At 50.0% G+C, this 20,747-nt stretch overlaps 1 protein-coding gene across 10 annotated transcripts in view; it reads left to right on the plus strand.

Moving 5' to 3' along the window:
• Nucleotides 1-1,052: 1,052 nt before the first annotated feature.
• Nucleotides 1,053-20,747, plus strand: part of PDPR (pyruvate dehydrogenase phosphatase regulatory subunit) — a 99,732-nt gene continuing 80,037 nt past the window's right edge. For 5 of the 10 annotated variants that reach the window (XR_010592642.1, XR_010592643.1, XM_005279469.4 and 2 more), the window contains exon 1: nucleotides 20,573-20,710. The gene's annotated coding sequence lies outside the window, so the exon portion shown is untranslated. Of the gene's footprint in view, nucleotides 5,141-9,434; nucleotides 9,616-20,572; nucleotides 20,711-20,747 lie in introns of those variants that run through there. The other 5 variants (XM_065567459.1, XM_065567462.1, XM_065567461.1 and 2 more) reach the window with 3 other exon arrangements.

Raw genomic sequence — 20,747 nt, forward strand, 5'->3', positions numbered from 1 at the left:
CAAAGTGATCCTCCCAATAGATCAAATGCATGCCTGTTTGATTCCCCTATTTCATCTCCACTATCTGTGCTTTACATACCATAGTGTTCTAAGAACACTAATCAACTCCGCAATTAGCTAAAGAGTGGGCTATGCACATCATTCCCAAACGCTCCACCCTCTGCTGGTATCCAAAAATTGCTACAGCTCTGAATGCCATAAGTGATGATTTAATTGTGCATTGAGGGGCCATGGGAAGTCACACATGCTATGAGCACTCATTTAAGCTGTGTTTGATTTGGAGATGCTATGCTAGTGCGAACCTCACCAACTGCAGTATGTCTCAATGGAACCAATGTTCTTGGTAAACCAGAATATGTAACTTTTTGTGGCTAAACAGAGTTAATTTATACTGACCCAGGCTGTGCACAAGGGGTGGAAGCGGGTTTGCTAAAACGGATACGTCGGAAAAGTGTTGATTTGTCAACTCAAGGCATTATCAGACAGTCTATGTTCTCCTATGACACAAGAGTCCCAGTAGGCTTGAACTGGCAGTCAGTTCACTAATTAGGGAAGCCAAGTTCCCAGACCAATTGGTCTGTTGCACTCCAGGGAACCAGATGAGAATGCAGGAGACTGGCGGTTCATGCTGCATGTGTGCTATACACTATGTATACAACCTGGGAGTACTGACATTTGCCCCACAGACTGATGTCTTCTCGTTCTCCAGCAGTATCTCTGGACATTTTTCTGTTTTAGCCCCATTTCTTTTCTCTTGATGCTTCAAAAACCCATGAGGATCCTCTCTACCCTCTTGAGAGTCAGACACTTAACTGTAGTCATGGTAACTTAACAAATTTGGGCATTTTTAAATGGCTGTTCTTCTTCGAGTGATTGTTCATGTCCATTACACATTAGGTGTGCGCGCGCCGTGTGCACGGATGTCGGAAACTTTTTCCCTCAGCGGCCGTCGGGCCGGCAGGGCCCCCCCCCTTCCCGCCAGAGCGGCGCCCCGCTCTAGGGTATATATATCCCTGCAGGCCCGACCCTCCCTCAGTTCCTTCTTACCATCCGTGGTGGCGTTGGAACAACTGTGTCTCTCGTCTGAGAGTGTCCCTTAGCATAGTTGTTAGTGTTATCTTTACAGTTGTCAGTTCTTTAGTAGCTAGTGTTAAGCTTAGCAGTTAACAGTTCTTTAGAAATACTCAAACTTCGTGTATTAGGTGTTTGGTCAACCCCGGCACCGGCCCTGGGCGGCGGGGCATGCCGCACGCCCAAGGCTTCAAGGCTTGTGCCACGTGCCGTAAGCCTATGCCATTAAGCGATCCACACGACTCGTGTCTCCGTTGCCTGGGGGAAGCACACCAAAAAGAGCGCTGCAAGATCTGTAAGGCTTTCAAGCCCAGGACTAAGAAAGAGAGAGACTTTCGCCTTAAGCAGCTGCTCATGGAGACGGCGTTACAGCCCTCCACTTGGACGGCACCGTCAGCCTCGGTGCAGAGTGCCCCGGCATCGGTCCGTGATCCGGCGCCGGCGGGGCACCCTAAGCCCACGGCACCGAATCAGCGAGAACACCTCCAGCATCAGTCGTCTTCGCCGACAAAATCGAAGGGCCAACCTAAGGCCCGAAGACGCTCCCCGCATAAGAGGGCAGCGCCAGTGAAGACCTCAAGTGCGCCTAAGGCCGTTGCGGCCCCGGCACAGGTCCCGGTGTCAGTGGCTCCGGCGCCGAGAGGCCCGTCGAGCCCCGGGATAGGCGCATCGAGTGGGGAGGAAGGGCTGGAGGAGCTTTTGGAACAGCCCTCCACCCCGGACACATTTGAGGCAGCAAAGGACCTCATTGAATTGTCCGCTTAGGGCCCCATCCAAACTAAAGACGTTCCGCCGAGACTGCCATCCAGAGGCAAACCGGCAATGGTGCGCCCATCACCGTCGCCATCTCGGCACCATTCACAGAACCGGTCCCGGTCGAGCTCCCGGCTTCCCTCCGCGCAGAGAGCTCCACAGCCGTCGGGCCTCAATAAGCGGCCGGCACCAACCCAGCAGCCCTACTTGAATAGGCACCGGGACGTGTCAGGTACACGACCCCCGAGACCAACCAGCTGTAGTCGTTCCCGATCCCGTGGTCACCGGTACCAATCCAGGTCCAGATCGGCAAGACGCTACTCCAGGTCCCGGTCACGGAGGCACTACTCTCTGACCCCGGACCAGCACCGTCCCACGGCACTGCCGTGGCCTTCCAGATCACTGTCCGTGGTTTTGGAGGCAGACTCGGGCCGGTACGGCGGATATGCCCACCGGGCACAGGCCAGTAGGGACCACGAAGCCGCTTGGCATCCTCAATGGGGCCAGCCAGGACAATGGCCATTCTGGACCCCTTGGGCCTACCTCCAGCAAGGCCCCCCCGTCCAGGACCTCAAGATCTGGGCCCTCGGGGCACCAGTCCTGCTCTCCGCAGTGGCGCCCGCCCTCTCGCAAGGAGGCCACAGTCTCCAGACCACCGGAGCGAGAAGGGGCAGACTCGGCACCGAGCCCAGTACCGTCTCAGACCCACGTCATAGGACGGGCCCCAGAGGAGTGCCCAACCGGTGAGGAGTTGCAGGAAGACGAAGATGCGCAAAAGGCCCTGACCTCTTCCTCCTCACCAGACGAAGCCGTGGCGGGCACAACAGTGTCTGGCCCTCCTCCGATTGATCATCGGGCGCACCAGGAACTGCTCCGCCGTGTAGCCCTCAATCTGGGCTTGCAGGCAGAGGAGACAGTAGAGCAGGAGGACCCCATGGTCGACATCTTAAGCCCGGAGGGCCCCTCCAGGATCGTGCTCCCGATCAGAAAAACGGTCCAGTCCAACTACAAAACAGTATGGCAAACACCGGCCTCCAGTGCACCAACTGCGAAAGGCGTGGAGAGGAAATACTTCGCCCCATCTAAAGGGTTTGACTTCCTCTTCTCTCACCCAACTCCCTGTTCGCTGGTCATCTCTGCAGTCAACGAACGTGAGCGTCATGGCCAGCAAACCCCGGCCCCCAAGGCCAAGGAGGCGAAATGCTTGGACTTATTTGGGAGAAAGGTCTACTCGTCCGGGGGCCTCCAGTTGAGGATCGCTAATCAGCAAGCGATTCTGAACAGACACAACTTTAATTCTTGGGCATCAGTCAGTCATGCCCGCCTAAGACTCAGGCCATTACAGTTGTGGCTGGCCCAAACGTATCGCCCCACCAGAGACCCTTTAGACCTGGTGGTGACAATCCCGGCTTGGGTGTTGAACTCCCTCCTCTGGTGGCTCGATCAGCAGCAGGTTTGCGAGGGTCCCCTTCGCTGACCCGCAACCCACTCTGACGTTAGTAACAGATGCGTTGGACCTGGGTTGGGGGGCGCACCTGGGGAACCTGCGGACCCAGGACTTATGGTCCAGGGAAGAAAAGTTGCTTCACATCAAGGAGCTAAGGGTGGTTCGCCTCGCCTGTCAGACCTTTCACGCCACCATAGAAGGCACAGCGTGTCAGTTCTGATAGACAACACTACCGCCATGTTCTACATAAACAAGCAGCGCGGGTCCCGATCCTCTCCCCTCTGTCACGAGGCGCTCCGCCTATGGGACTTCTGTATAGCCCATTCAGTCCAACTACTGGCAGCGTATCTCCCAGGGGTCCAAAATGGGTTAGCAGATCGCCTCAGCCGGTCCTACCACATGCACGAATGGGCGTTGAGACGGGACGTCCTGCATTCGATCTTCCAGAGGTGGGGGTTTCCCCTGGTGGATCTCTTTGCCACCAAGGACAACAGCCAATGCCCTCAGTTTTGTTCTTACCAGAACCTCAGCCCGGGCTTGTTGGCAGATGCCTTCGCGATTCCGTGGGGCGGGAGCCTGAGGTATGCCGTCCCTCCATTCCCGCTCATACACAAGGTCCTCCTCAAGACCCGCAGGGACAGGGCGGCAGTCATCCTCATCGCCCCGGCGTGGCCATGCTAGCATTGGTTCACGACCCTGCTGGAACTGTCCATAACCACCCCGATTGCCCTCCCCCTCCATCGCGACCTCATCACACAGGACCAGGGTCGCCTACTCCACCCAAACCTACTGTCGCTACATCTCACGGCGTGGTATCTCTCTGGCTAAACGATACGGAGCACAGGTGCTCTCACCAGATCCAGCGAATTCTCCTTGGTAGTAGGAAGCCCTCCACAAGAGCGACCTACCTTGCCAAATGGAGGAGGTTCTCCCACTGACTGATGTGAGCCTCATCACATACAGCCTTGGCAGGCCTCGGTCCCATCAATTCTGGACTACTTGCTGGACCTCAAACGTCAAGGGCTTGCCCCTGCCTCGATTAAAGTGCATCTGGCTGCCATATCGGCGTTCCATCCTGGGGAGTTGGGAGTGTCAGTGTTCTCCAACCTCACAGTAGCCCGATTCCTCAAGGGACTGGAGAGGGTGTCCCTATTCGCGCCCACCGGTCCCTGCGTGGAATCTCAACCTGGTCCTAACTAAACTCATGGGGCCACCCTTTGAACCCCTAGCCTCTTGCTCCCTCATGGAAGGTAGCGTTTCTCGTGGCCATCACATTGGCCAGGAGGGTATCGGAATTGAGAGCCCTCACTTTGGAACCTCCTTATACAGTTTTTCATAAGGATAAGGTGCAACTGAGGCCACACCCTAAATTCCTTCCAAAGGTGGTCATGCATTTTCACATGAGCCAAGACATTTGTCTACCGGTGTTCTTCCCTAAGCCCTATACGGACCCAAGCCAGCGCAGCCTGCATACCCTCGATGTCCATAGGGCCGTGGCATTTTATCTAGAGCGGACCAGGCCATTCCGCAAATCAACTCAACTGTTTGTTGCCATTGCGGAGCGAATGAGAGGCCAGCCTATCTCGACGCAACGCTTGTCAGCATGGATTGTGCTTTGCATACGCACGTGCTATGAGCTCGCCAACATACCAGCCCCGGAGATCCGGGCTCACTCGACTAGGGCCCAAGCGTCCTTGGCGGCTTTCTTGGCGCAGGTTCCACTCCAGGAAATCTGTAAAGCGGCCACCTGGTCGTCGGTGCATACGTTCACAGCCCACTACGCGATCCATCATCAGACCAGAGAGGACGTGGTGGTCGGCAGGGCTGTGCTTCAATCGATTGTTCCTTGACTCCTACTCTCCTCCAATGGTAAGCTTGTGAGTCACCTAATGTGTAATGGACGTGAACAATCACTCGAAGAAAAAACGGTTACTTACCTTCTGTAACTGTTGTTCTTCAAGATGTGTTGTTCACGTCCATTACACTTCCCACCCTCCTTCCCCTCTGTCGGAGTCACCGGCAAGAAGGAATCGAGGGAGGGTCGGGCCTGCAGGGATATATATACCCTAGAGCGGGGCGCCGCTCTGGCGGGAAGGGGGGGGGCCCTGCCGGCCCGACGGGAGCCGCTGAGGGAAAAAGTTTCCGACGTCCGTGCACGTGGCGCGCGCACACCTAATCTGTAATGGACGTGAACAACACATCTTGAAGAACAACAGTTACAGAAGGTAAGTAACCGTTTTTTTTTAAATATGTTCTAAACCAAAAAGCCTCCTACTTAATACTGTGCTCTTCTGACTTCCTTGAAGTGTTGAAGCCAAGGTTGTGATAGGAATGGGATTGACAGCCCCAGAACTTAAAGCGATCTGTCCATAGAACAGGTGAAGCACAGGTAGGAGCTGGGCAAGTTAGTTCTTCTGAAACTAGTCTGTTCCCCAAAGGCCAAATTCTGCACTTGTGTAGTTCCCATCCAAGGGCAGCATTCTGACCATCAAATCTGAAATCCCAAATACTAACATGACGTACTAAAACACAGTACACTAATATAAATAAGCAGTGCATACTGAATTACTAGGAGCTGATCCTGTGTCCTCATTTAAATTAATGGCTTTATCTGCAGGCGTAAGGATTAGATGAGTAATGAGTGCCTACTCAGGGACTGCCACCTTAGAGAGAATCATTTAAAATCGATTCCTTCAAACCTGCCACACCTCTGCTATAAATAGCTCTTTAGAAGCCAGGCAATGTGAGACCGACTGCGTGGCCTCAGCCATTAGGAACCCCAACGGTCTGCGAAATCCTTGAATGGAGCAATGTTACTGTATACTTTACACTGCACGTTCTTTCTCTGGTAGCAAGTAGCAAATCACCATGGGGTGTTTCCACAATACAAGCACTTGTCTGAATGAGGCAAGAGACGCAGAGACTGAACTAGATCATGTTTCTATTCCGTGTGGGGGGTGGACTCTAAAGGAGGAAGGAGGAGAAGTGGGAAGCTGTGGAGGAAAAACTCATTTGGGGACCTTTTAAGGGAGCACAGGATCAGCCCCTGGCCCCTTCATGGGGACAGCAGAGAGGCCCACTAGGCTCTCCTGATCCAGACCTGAATCTTGCTCCCTCAGGACAAAAAGGGAACACCAGGTGCGAGCTGCAGGGAATCCTCTCCTTTTTCTTACTGCTCCGAGTGTCCTGTCCAAAGCTGGATTCTTAGCACAGGAACTCTGAGGCTAGCCACTGCCAGCTGGCTTGGGCCCACACCACCTAGAAGGCAGCTGGGTGGGGAACTCTGCTTGCCTGGCCATTCCAGGCATGATGGAGGGACCCCTGCAGTCCACCTCTCACACCCAGTGAGCCTGCCCCTACCTGCCCAGGCTTGATGTCTGAGGCCTGAAGACTGAGCCATAGTCTGGTCTATGTTTCAAGTTTTGCTGGCAGAGCTGGTTTTACCGGCAGAGATGTCTGTTAGGGGTTGGATTATTTTATTACCCAACAGTTATGCTGGGAAGAGCCCTAGTGCAGATGCAGTTTTACTGGTCTAGCTCAGTGTTTCTCAAATGCGGCCACCAGGGGCTTTTCATGCGGTCACAGAGCTGGGTGGTGATTGGGGTGAGGGGGAAGTATTGGCCCCTCTTCCTTCCTTCCTCTTGCTCCTGCATGTGCCACCCTGCACCGCCTCTGGAGACAGGTGGGGCCCAGCGCTGAAGGAGCAAGGTGAGTTCCTGACCTACAGGGGTGGGGGGAACCCAGTGGGGCTCAGGCTTCCATCCTGGGGTGGTTGGGCAGCGGGCTTGGGTGGCGGGACTTAGGGAGCCCGGTTGCGCAGACTAGGGCTCCAGCTATGAGGCTTCGGGTGCCAACCCCCCCGACTCCAGCCACGATGTTTCAGGTGCTGACCCCCAGCTCTGGCCACGTGACCCCAGCCTGTGGCCAGGCCCATGGGGCTTCAGGATCCAACACATGTCTGTGCAGCGGCAGGCCCCGATCCCTGGCTATGGCCATGCAGTGCCAAGCCCTGGCCACGCATTCTAACCCCAGGCACTAGCCCTGGACACCAACCACTAGCACCGGCTGTGTGGCATCGGGTGCCACCCGGGGCTCCAGCAGGCACTGGCCCTGGGCGCCAATCCCCAGCAGCGAGCACCAGCCTCAGCTGTGGATCCCTGGCCCTGGCTGCTGACCACAGGTGTTAGCCCTGGCTGCCAATCCCTAGCACCAGCCATGTGGCAGTGGGCACCAAACCCGGGCTCCAGTGGTCACCGGCCCCTGGTGCTGGTCCCAGGTGCCTGCCTCCCAGGCCCGGCTGTGGGTGCTGACCCGGGTGCCAATCCCCAGCCCTGGCTATGCGGCAGCAGATGACGACCCAGGCTCCAGCGAGTGCCAGCCCTGGGCACCGAGCCACCATGCAGCTCCTGGCCCTGATTTCGGCTGTGCAGCACCTGCCTCGGGTTCTGGCCACGAGCACTGACCCCCAGCTCTGGTCGCAGAACTCACTACCCACTCCCATTGCCCCTGGTCCCTGCTACCTCCCCCAGCCCTACATCCATTCCCCCCTCTCATTGCCCCTGGACCCTGCTGCCTTCCTTGGCCCGCATCTAGACCCCCTTTGCCCCCACTGATTTCCCCTCCAATCCCACCATCCAGGGCTTAATTTGTCCTGGGGCTTGCTGTGAAAAGTTATATTAACAAACATGCAAATATCACTTTTCACAACATTATTATTTCGCATACCAAAAAAACCCTACACAACTAAATTGCAATGATTTGGATGTCTATACGAGCATATTTATTTTTCCTAAAGTTGTTAAAGTATTTTAGGAAAAAGTATCAGTGCAGCCACTGAAAAATTTGTTATGAGAACCTCTGTTCTAGCTCCTTTCGCTTCCCTGCACTTTTATACTGATAAAACTGCGCCCCTGCTAGGGGTGGTTTTGCTGCTTTAACTATACCAGCCTAGTGAAAGCAGCAAAGCATCCAGAGTGAGTGCATGCTGTCATCCTCCCCAAGGAGCAGAAAGAGGCAGGGGAGAGAAGCCGGAAGGGCAGTTGGTGCAGTGCAAAATCTCTTCAGCCTGACTGGTTTTTCACTGCATGTGTCTTCACCCAGTCAGCAAGGACTTTTGGGCCCCGGCTGAAGAACTTTCTCTGTTTGGGTGATGCTAAAAGATTTCTCCTATTCTCTCTGTGCTTAAAAACCAGCACTTAAGCTTAAATGTGTGTGCTGCTTATTAGATGCGAACAGGTTTAGAACAAAATCAAAGACCCCCAAAACTGTATAAAGGAATAATTTAGATTCCTGGGGGTTCTTGTTCTGAGAAAAAGGTGCTATGAACCGCAGAAGAACCCCTGGTGGGTTTTTGGACTGTTCACCTGCCTGAACCTTTATTGTAGTTGGGGGGTGATCTCTAGTAAGCTTGTTCTTAATAAATGTTTTCAGCTTAATAAATGTGCTTGCTTAGAAAGAATTGTGTGGTAGTTTAACTGTGCCAATTACATTCTTTATAGCCTTTGAGAGGGCAAAGAAGGCCTGCTTAGGCAGTCTGACTTGTTGGGGAATACAGTGTAGGGAGAGAACTGTGCAGCCTGGAAATACCCTGGTCAGGAGGGAGATGCGTGTGTCTGCTCAAGAGAGGTAATGGCTGCAGTGCTGGAAGCCTGACAGTGGGTGCCCTTGCTGGACCACAGGGATGTATGTGTGTGGGAAAATAGAGGTGCAGTTGCCCTGAACTGTGACACACATGGTGGCGATGGTGGGATCTATAATAGTGTTAATTGCTTAAGTGCCATCAACAGTGCAAGCAAGTAGTGTAGAAGGGAAAAGCACAGAGAAAGTCTTTTTGGGAAAGGAATGATGAAGAGATGTGGGGGGGGGAAGTGAATTATGAACAGCTCATGAAAAAATGGCTAGTAGAGCTATGCAAAGAAAGGCAGCTCAACCCTGAGGGCTGGACAAAGACACAACTAGTAGATTTGCTGTATTCTAATGACTAGAAGAGGAATAATGGTCCAAGTTTTCAGGGAACTTCCAGTCCACTGGCAGAGTCCAGCAGTGAGGAAAATCTTGGAACCAACTCCCTGGATTCTGGAAAGAAACAGGGAAGAGGCTGACAGAAGCAGCAACCACGTTCCGTCTCACTTGAATGCATCACTGAGGCTGTGATTGTGGACAGATCCACAGGCAAACCAAGTGAAGGATACAGCTGGAGATAGCAGACCAGGAGCAACAGAGCCAGCACAAGCGAGAAGAGAAGGATTGTCAAAATCGGCTTGGGGCGGAGAAGTCTCCAGCAGGACCAAGCTTGACAACATCAGCTCGAGTTGGAGGAACTACGCCAGCCGGACTGTAGTGTGGTAGGTAAAGCCACATCCAAGGTATCTGTCCCAGTGGGTGGTGTAAGGTATGTCTATGCTCCAATTAGACACCCGGGGCTGGTTCGTGCGAGCTGACGTGCTCGTGGGGCTCTGGCTTAAGGGGCTGTTTAATTGCGGTGCAAATGGGCTTTGGCTGCAACCTGAACTCTGGAACCCTCCCACCTCACAGGGTTTTAGATCCTGGTCTCCGGCCCAAGCCTGAACGTCTACACTGCGATTAAACAGCCCCTTAGCCCAAGTCAGCTGGCACAGACCAACCCTGGGTGTCTAATTGCTGTGTAGACATACCCATAGACTCTAAATGATTTCTTTGCTTTGGACCCTGGAGTGGGGAATACAGGTGCAGTTTCCCTGAACTATGACTGTCGTTCCTGTGACGAGAGAGAAGAGAAATCAGGAGTAGGGGAGGGGTGAGGAGTGAGTCAAAGGTGGAGAAAATGTGGCTGGGAGTTGCTACCAATTTGCCTGTTACTTTGGGGTAGGCTCATTGATTAGGGCTACTCTTGGGGGGGCGGGCGGGATTCTGTAATTCTATCAATGTATTGCTTGTGTTACTTGTGTTCTCATATGGAGCTCTAATTCTCCCTTCTGCAAGTCTCATCCCAATGGAGCTATCCTGCAGGACCTAGGTTCCCGAGGGCTGGGTTCTTCCAGCCCCAGAATCAGACGAACACACACACACACACTCTCACTCTCTCTCTCTAACAGAGCACATCTGAGAGGACCGGGTTAATCAACACTCCCAAGCTGCCCCTTAGATGTCCCTGGATTCAGTAGTCTGGGTTGAGCAGCACTTCCAAGCTGCCACCCTCATTTGTCCTAGGTTCAGCACGTCCCTGTCCCCACTTTCACGTTACAATTGTTCTGGTAGTAACCCACTTGATGAGCAAACCCCACAGGATTTTTCGGCGCTGCAGGGGTCTTTAGCTTAGGTACAAGGAGCGTTGCTGCAAAATGAATGAGGAAGCCAAAAAAACACTCACGAGGGGGGAGAAAGAGAGAGAGAGAGAGAGAGATGCAACCAGCTTAACCATGAAAGTTATTTATTGCCAGGTAATAACAATAGGGGAGCCGAACAAACAAAACAGTTACAATATTAAATCCAGCTTAAATTTGATTATAAAAGTCAAGTTTAGAAAACTATAACTGATCACACAAGTCAGGGTCAGAAGGCTATAGAGAGAGCGAGAGAGAGAGCTGGGTTCTCACCACTCCACGAAGCTTGAATCAATCGGGAGTCCTGGGTGGTGGTGATAGCTGAGGGTCCGGAGTGCTGGAGACAGGCAGAGCCCCCAGCGTGATCGGTCAGGAGAAGATGAAGTCCCAGTGGAACTGATGCAGATTTTGGATTCAGGCATCAGAACACTTGAGCAGGGTAGGGGTTTTTGTAGGGAAAGAACAATGGTTCAAGCGAGAACACTAGATTTGTTTATGGGTAAACTGATGGCTCAAGGGAGTAAACCAAAGTTGTTCTGTTCAGGCTAGACAATTAAAAACTGCTCATTTCTGGCTATGGGTGATGCTCCTTCGAGGGTGCTCACAATGCAATTAGGCAGCTTCAGTATTTTGGATACCAATAAAGGATTTTACTAGAATTGGTCTGATAACTACTGAGCTGGGTGTGTTCAGGCATGGGTTCATCAACATCTGGAGCAGAGATTCCCCATCATGCAGTGTTTCCCTGCTTTTCTGGTCCCAGAGTTCTGTGCAGTTCTTGCCTTGGAGGAATCTCCGTTCTTCCTTCTGTATGGTAATGGATATGCCTCCCTGTCCCATCTCCGATGCAAATGAGGCGAGGGGAGTTGCCTTAACCCTGTCACCCTTGTCCACAGGAGTTTAAGGGTGTCTCCCATGGCCTTGTCATTGCTTTTTGTAAGTCTTCCTTCTGATCGGCTTTGGTTCAAGCAGAGAGAGAGTAGTATATAGTGAAGACCAAGTAAAGCAAATTGCCTTTTTGGTGAGTGTGAGAGTTGAACCAGGGCTGCAGGTCAAATGAAGATATGAGGGTGAGGAAATGTGCAGCTAAGGGGTCAGATGGGTCATCATGTTGAAGTCACCAAGGATGAGGGTGGGAGATTGTGAGGAAAGGGAGAGAGAGAACCAGGAGTTTAAATCAGAGGAAGGCTCATCGGGAGGAGTTACACCAAATTTTTCACAGGTGGTCACTACTTGTATGCGCCTCATTTCCTGGGTGCCTGATTTGAGACCCTGGAGTCTGATTTGCAGAAGTGCTGAGCACTCACAGCTGCAACTGAAATCAATGGGAGCTGGGCTCTGGTCACGTAAAGTGCTATTGTAACGCCGCCAAACCTCTGGAGCTTAGTGCATGAGCCTCTCCTGCATGAGCAACTGGCTGGTAGCGAAGGCTGTACCAGACTCGTTTTCTCTCTCTCTCTAAGTGGTCTCAGTGTCACTAGATGGGACAGAGCACCACACCCAGGAGGTGTGGGGGTTACACTATGTAATGCTATGTACTCTGAAAACTTAGGTCAGTGGCTCTCTACCTTTCCAGGCTACCGTACCTCTTTCAGAAGTATGATTGGTCTTATGTACCCCAAAGGTTCACCTCACTTAAACATGACTTGCTTACAAATTTGGACATAAAAATACAAAAGTGTCACAGCACACTCCTACTGAAAAATTGCTGACTTTCTCATTGTTACCATATAATGAAATAGGGCTGTCAATCGCAGTTTTAATCACACTGTTAAACAATAGAATACCAATTGAAATGTATTAAATGTTTTTGGATGTTTTCAAATATATTGATTTAAATTACATCACAGAATACAAAGTGTACAGTGCTCACTTTATATTATTTTTAATACAAATATTTGCACTGTAAAAATGATAGAAGAAATAGTATTTTTCAGTTCACCTCATACAATTGCAATCTCTTTATCATAAAATGCAACTTACAAATGTAGACTTTTTTGTTATATAATTGCACTCAAAAACAAAACAATGTACAACTTTAGAGCCTACAAGTCCACTCAGTCCTGCTTCTTGTTCAGCCAATTGCTAAAGCAAACAAGTTTGTTTACATTTGCGGAAGATAATGTTGCCCATTTCTTATTTACAATGTCACCAGAAAGTGAGAACAGGCATTCAAATGGCACTTTTGTAGCATGCATTGCCAGGTATGTGCCAGACATGCTAAACATTCTTATGCCCCTTCATGCTTCAGCCACCATTCCAGGGGACATGCAGATGATGATCGTTAAAAAAATAATGTGTTAATTAAATTTGTGACTGAATTCCTTGGGGGAGAATTGTATGTCCCCTGCTCTGTTTTACCTGCATTCTGCCATATATTTCATGTTATAGCAGTCTCGAATGATGACCTAGCACATGTTCATTTTAAGAACACTTTCACTGCAGATTTGACAGAATGCAAAGAAGGTACCAATGTGAGATTTCTAAAAATAGCTACAGCATTCGACTCAAGGTTTAAGAATCTGAAGTGTTGTCCAAAATCTGAGAGGGACGAGGTGTGGAGCATGCTTTCAGAAGTCGTAAAAGAGCAACACTCTGATGCAGAAACTACAGAACCAAACCACCAAAAAAGAAAATCAACCTTCTGCTGGTGGCATCTGACTCAGATTATGAAAACGAACATGTGTCGGTCTACGCTGCTTTGGATTGTTATCGAGCAGAACCTGTCAGCAGCCTGTTCTCTGAAATGGTGGATGAAGCATGAAGAGACATATGAATATTTAGCGCATCTGGCATGTAAATATCTTGAGACGCCGCTTACAACAGTGCCATGCGAACGCCTGTTCTCACTTTCAGGTGACATTGGGAAAAAGAAGCAGGCAGCATTATCTCCTTCAAATGTAAACAAACTTGTTTGTATGAGAGTTTGGTTGAACAAGAAATAGGACTGAGTGGACTTGTAGGCTCTAAAGTTTTACATTGTTTTATTTTTGAATGCAGTTATTTTTTGTACATAATTCTATGTCAGTTCAACTTTCATGATAGAGATTGCACTATAGTACTTGTACTTGGTGAATTGAAAAATACTATTTCTTTTGTTTTTTACAATGCAAATATTTGTAATAAAAATAAATATAAAGTGAGCACTGTACACTTTGTATTCTGTGTAGTAACTGAAATCAATATATTTGAAAACGTAAAAAACATCCAAAATATTTAAATAAATGGTTTTCTATTATTGTTTAACAGTCCGATTAATCATGCGCTTAATTTTTTTAATAATTTGACAGCCCTATAATAAAATAAATCTATTGGAATATAAATATTGTACTTACATTTTAGTGTACATAGAGCAGTATAAACAAGTTATTGTTAGAAATTTTAGTTTGTACTGACTTTGCTAATGCTTTTTATGTAGCCTGTAGTAACATTAGGCAAATATCTCGATGAGTTGATGTACCCCCGGAAGACCTCTGCGTACCCCCAGGATACGTGTACCCCTGGTTGAGAACCACTGACTTAGGTCACAGGTGCCTCAAATCGGAAACCCAAAATTAGCAGTTACTTTTGACCTTAATCTTTTTTTGTGCCTTGGTTCCCCATCAGTAAAATGGGGATACCACCCCTTCATCTTTGTGTTTTGAAAATAAATTGGTTAATACTTGTGAAGCAGACGCAGTGCTGATGAGTCCAACAGAAAAGGCCATGAGGAAATTAATAATTCTGTCTTCAGAGCAGGGTTTGAATAATGAGTAGTAAATAAGGCATGGGGCCACATATTGAACAATGAGAAGGAAATAAAATATTGAATAGTTGCTCATTCAGTGAACACAGTCCATCTATGTGCTGAACAAGGCAGGGATCCTGTGGATAAAATAGCACAATTGTGTAATTAGAGATCGCATCAGAATGCATATGCACAAAGGGGCTGAGTTAAGGTTTTACAGGCAACCTTAATTCCAGTGTTTTCTAACTTTGTAAGCTGTGTTCTTTTAATGTAATTTTTGTGTGTGTAGTGTGACAGTGACTCACCAGCCAGTGCCCCCACCTTGTGGCTGGGTAGGGTATTGCAGGTTTTTCTCTAGTCATCTGACCTGCCATCCAGGTTTGCTAGTGGTCCCCTTTGCATTGTGACTGGGTCCTCTGCCCAAGGCACATTTGGGGTACGTCTTCACTTACCGGAGGGTCCGGCGGCAGGCAATCGATGTTCTGGGATCAATTTATCGCGTCTGGTTAAGACGCGATAAATCGATCCCGGATCGATCCCGGAAGTGCTCGCCGTCGACGCCGGTACTCCAGCTCGGCGAGAGGAGTACGCGGCATCGACGGGGGAGCCTCCCTGCCGCATCTGGACCCGCGGTAAGTTCAGACTAAGGTACTTTGAATTCAGCTACGTTATTAACGTAGCTGAATTTGCGTACCTTAGTCCGAAGTGGGGGCTTAGTGGGGACCAGGCCTTTGTCTCATGTCTTTTGGGATAAACCAGGATGTGAACTCAGTAGTTGGAGGATGTCACATTAGGTCCAGGCCCAAGAGTCTCTTGGCCCCTTGTGTCTGGTGGGTCTTCGTGCAAGTCTCCCCCAAGCCACCACTGCGAATAGGAAACGTAGGGTAGTGGTGGTCAGAGACTCTCTGCTGAGGGGGATGGAGGCACCCATCTGTCGCCCTGACATTTCATCTCGGGAGGTATGCTGCCTGCCGGGGGCCCGTATCCGAGACGTTACGGAGGCATTGTCGAGGATTATCCAGCCCTCTGACTACTACCCCATGCTACTCATCCATGTGGGCACAAATGATACTGCGCGGTGTGACACTGAGCGGATCAAGAGTGACTACAGGGCTCTGGGAGTATGGGTGAAGGAGTTTGGAGCGCAGGTGGTATTCTCTTCGATTCTTCCTGTCAAAGGTAGGGGCCCGGGCAGAGACAGATGCATCATGGAGGTGAATGCCTGGCTGCGAAGATGGTGTCGCCAGGAGGGCTTTGGCTTCCTAGACCACGGGATGCTATTCGAGGAAGGACTGCTAGGCAGAGATGGCGTTCACCTTTCGAGGAGAGGAAAGACCCTATTCGGACACAGACTGGCTAACCTAGTGAGGAGGGCTTTAAACTAGATTCGACGGGGACAGGTGAGCAAAGCCCACAGGTAAGTGGGGAATATGGAGACCGGGGAGATGGGTCGGAAACAAGAGGGAGTGTGGGCTATATTGGCAGAGAGAAAGGAGAGTCAGGACAAAACTGGGAGGAAAGATCAAACCAGTATCTTAGATGCCTATATACAAATGCGAGAAGTATGGGGAATAAGCAGGAAGAACTGGAAGTGCTAATAAATAAATACAACTATGACATTGTTGGCATCACTGAAACTTGGTGGGATAATACACATGATTGGAATGTTGGTGTGGATGGGTACAGCTTGCTCAGGAAGGATAGACGGGGAAAAGGGAGGAGGTGTTGCCTTATATATTAAAAATGTACACACTTGGACTGAGGTAGAGATGGACATAGGAGACGGAAGTGTTGAGAGTCTCTGGGTTAGGCTTAAAGGGGCAAAAAACAAGGGAGATGTCATGCTAGGAGTCTACTACAGGCCACCTAACCAGGTGGAAGAGGTGGATGAGGCTTTTTTCAAGCAACTAACAAAATCATCCAAAGCCCAAGATTTGGTGGTGATGGGGGACTTCAACTATCCGGATATATGTTAGGAAAATAACACAGCGGGGCACAGACTATCCAACAAATTCTTGGACTGCATTGGAGACAACTTTTTATTTCAGAAGGTTGAAAAAGCTACTAGGGGGGAAGCTGTTCTAGACTTGATTTTAACAAATAGGGAGGAACTCGTTGAGAATGTGAAAGTAGAAGGCAGCCTGGGTGAAAGTGATCATGAAATCATAGAGTTTGCAATTCTAAGGAAGGGTAGAAGGGAGAACAGCAAAATAGAGACAATGGATTTCAGGAAGGCAGATTTTGGGAAGCTCCGAGAGCTGATAGGTAAGGTCCCATGGGAATCAAGACTGAGGGGAAAAACAACTGAGGAGAGTTGGCAGTTTTTCAAAGGGACACTATTAAGGGCCCAAAAGCAAGCTATTCCGCTGGTTAGGAAAGATAGAAAATGTGGCAAAAGACCACCTTGGCTTAACCACGAGATCTTGCACGATCTAAAAAATAAAAAGGAGTCATATAAAAAATGGAAACTAGGACAGATTACAAAGGATGAATATAGGCAAACAACACAGGAATGCAGGGGCAAGATTAGAAAGGCAAAGGCACAAAATGAGCTCAAACTAGCTACGGGAATAAAAGGAAACAAGAAGACTTTTTATCAATACATTAGAAGCAAGAGGAAGACCAAAGACAGGGTAGGCCCACTGCTTAGTGAAGAGGGAGAAACAGTAACAGGAAACTTGGAAATGGCAGAGATGCTTAATGACTTCTTTGTTTCGGTCTTCACCGAGAAGTCTGAAGGAATGCCTAACATAGTGAATACTAATGGGAAGGGGGTAGGTTTAGCGGATAAAATAAAAAAAGAACAAGTTAAAAATCACTTAGACAAGTTAGATGCCTGCAAGTCACCCGGGCCTGATGAAATGCATCCTAGAATACTCAAGGAGCTAATAGAGGAGGTATCTGAGCCTCTAGCTATTATCTTTGGAAAGTCATGGGAGACGGGAGAGATTCCAGAAGACTGGAAAAGGGCAAATATAGTGCCCATCTATAAAAAGGGAAATAAAAACAACCCAGGAAACTACAGACCAGTTAGTTTAACTTCTGTGCCAGGGAAGATAATGGAGCAAGTAATTAAGGAAATCATCTGCAAACACTTGGAAGGTGGTAAGGTGATAGGGAACAGCCAGCATGGATTTGTGAAGAACAAATCGTGTCAAACCAATCTGATAGCTTTCTTTGATAGGATAACGAGCCTTGTGGATAAGGGTGAAGCGGTGGATGTGGTATACCTAGACTTTAATAAGGCATTTGATACGGTCTCGCATGATATTCTTATCGATAAACTAGGCAAATACAATTTAGATGGGGCTACTATAAGGTGGGTGCATAACTGGCTGGATAACCGTACTCAGAGAGTTGTTATTAATGGTTCCCAATCCTGCTGGAAAGGCGTAACGAGTGGGGTACCGCAGGGGTCTGTTTTGGGACCGGCTCTGTTCAATATCTTCATCAACGACTTAGATATTGGCATAGAAAGTACGCTTATTAAGTTTGCGGATGATACCAAACTGGGAGGGATTGCAACTACTTTGGAGGACAGGGTCATAATTCAAAATGATCTGGACAAATTGGAGAAATGGTCTGAGTTAAACAGGATGAAGTTTAACAAAGACAAATGCAAAGTGCTCCACTTAGGAAGAAAAAATCAATTTCACACATACAGAATGGGAAAAGACTGTCTAGGTAGGAGTACAGCAGAAAGGGATCTAGGGGTTATAGTGGACCACAAGCTAAATATGAGTCAACAGTGTGATGCTGTTGCAAAAAAAGCAAACATGATTCTGGGATGTATTAACAGGTGTGTTGTGAGCAAGACACGAGAAGTCATTCTTCCGCTCTACTCTGCTCTGGTTAGGCCTCAGCTGGAGTATTGTGTCCAGTTCTGGGCGCCGCATTTTAAAAAAGATGTGGAGAAATTGGAAAGGGTCCAAAGAAGAGCAACAAGAATGATTAAAGGTCTTGAGAACATGACCTATGAAGGAAGGCTGAAAGAATTGGGTTTGTTTAGTTTGGAAAAGAGAAGACTGAGAGGGGACATGATAGCAGTTTACAGGTATCTAAAAGGGTGTCATAAGGAGGAGGGAGAGAACTTGTTCACCTTAGCCTCTAAGGATAGAACCAGAAACAATGGGTTTAAACTGCAGCAAGGGAGGTCTAGGTTGGACATTAGGAAAAAGTTCCTAACTGTCAGGGTGGTTAAACACTGGAACAAATTGCCTAGGGAGGTTGTGGAATCTCCATCTCTGGAGATATTTAAGAGTAGGTTAGATAAATGTCTATCAGGGATGGTCTAGACAATATTTGGTCCTGCCATGCGGGCAGGGGACTGGACTCTATGACCTCTCGAGGTCCCTTACAGTCCTATAATCTATGAATCTATGAGGCTGTAGGTGTAGGGTTGCCAGGCGTCCAGTTTTTGACCGAAACACCTGGTCGAAAAGCAACCCTGGTGGCTGATCGGGCTGTTGTAACATTCCCCTCTGATGTTATCTGGACAGGTGATCTGCTAAGTCACTCCAAACCTTGACTCTGGGAGCCAGCCTTACCCTGCTCTGCTGTGAGAACCCCCATGCCTGGGCTGTTCACACACAGCATCTGTCATGTAAACTGCTCCTTGGATCGTGCAACCGAATGATACTAGCCAATATCTCCGGTCCCAGACACAACCCTAGGAACCTCCATCTTGCAGTGTCCAGTTATGCCCTAGGTCTGCATCTGTGCACTCAGGCACTTAGCCTGTGACCCAGCTTTTGAGAAGGAACTGTGTAACTGACCTCCTGGAGGGGAGCAGTCACACAGCTGACTTCTCAGGGACAGAGAAAGGGGTGGCAGAGGGTACCCCAATCCAGGTCCCTGTTTTTCAGGATGCTATTTCTGATAAGTTTTTGGAAAGTAACTGTCTCTTTCTACATCAAGATGCAGCTCTAATGCCTGTGACAGTAGAGGAGTTGGGACCAGGAAATTGCCAGGGCGTAGTTTGCCAGAATACAGATGACCCAGCTGACAGAGAGGGGGTGCTTTCCCCCAGGATGGTGAGAGACAGGGAGCAGTTATGGAAAAGGTGCATCTGATTTGAAGGGTAAACCCATCTAGCCTAGAGAGCACAGATCACAGCCCTCTAGGGGTCAGGGAAGAACTCAGTGCTGGGAGGGAGAAATACAAGGGAACCCTAAAACAGGAGCTGGATTTACTTCATAAGCCTGGGGTTGGGAGACTGCTCCCCAAAGGCCCAATTACTGTACAGGATCCCAGTGATCTTGCCAGTCCCTGAGCTATCAAAATGCCAGAAACATGATTAAATTAAGAGCCCCCGGAGAAGGGAACACTGGAGTGAAAGAAAAGCCAGTGACTGATTACAGGGGAGAGAGACAAAGGACACCATGCGTAATGAACAAACTAACCTCAGACTATGTTACCTGAACAGAGGATGTGGTATCGTAAAGATATTTGTAAACACCCATCTGTGATAAAAATGTTGGTATTAATGTTACCTCCTGTATCTCAAACCCCTCGGCCCTAGCTTGGAGCCTCCTCCTACATCCCAAACGCCTCTGCCCTGGCCCCACCCAGAGCCTGCACCCACAGTCCTCACCCCCCCGTACAGAGGGTGACCAGACAGCAAATGTGAAAAAGCGGGACGGGGTGAGGGAGGTAATAGGAGCCTATATAAGAAAAAGAGCCAAAAATCAGGACTGTCCCTATAAAATCGGGACATCTGGTCACCCTACCTGTACACCACCATCCTGCCCCAGCCCCGAGCCCTCTCCTGCCCCCTGCACCCCAGGGCCTGCCCCCCAGCTGGAGCCCTCCCACACCGGGCCCAGGGATGGGGCTGGAGCAAGCGGGGGTGGGGCAGGGGGCTCGGTTTTGTGCGATTAGACAGTTGCCCCCCCGGTGAACGCGGTGCCTCTCTCGGCCTGGGGACTAGCCACGGTTTGGCTGGACGCCCCCTTGCTGCTGCCTGGGCGGGTCCGTCTCCGGGGGCGGGCGCTGGCGGCACGAGTCTGCCCTGGGGGCGAGCCCGGCTCCCGCTCGCAGAGCGCCGGCAGCGGGCTGTGACCCAGGCCGGGCACGCGCCGCCCTTAACCCCTTCGGGCCCAGCGTTGCCCAGGGCACGAGCACAGCTTCCCCCGTCGCAGGCCCCGCCCCCCTCGTGCATTTAAAGCGCAAGCCCAGGACCCTCCCGCAAGCTGCACGCGGGACGCGCAGCTCCGCCCTTCTCACCGCCCCCAGCACGTGCCGGCCCCCGACAGCAACAAACCCACGTGGGACGCGGGAGGGGGGGGGGAGACGGGGATGGCTCCTGATTGGTCCGCGCCGTGACGCACGCGTAGGGCCGTGCTCAGCTGTCGTACTGTGGGTGAGAGCCGTAAAGTGCGGGAGGTCGTGCGCGGGCAAAGCTTGGGGCAGGTGAGGCAATGATCCCCCTCCCCCTCCCCCCGCAGGA

Source organism: Chrysemys picta, chromosome 14, assembly GCF_011386835.1.
Source record: "Chrysemys picta bellii isolate R12L10 chromosome 14, ASM1138683v2, whole genome shotgun sequence".
NCBI lineage: Eukaryota > Metazoa > Chordata > Testudines > Emydidae > Chrysemys > Chrysemys picta.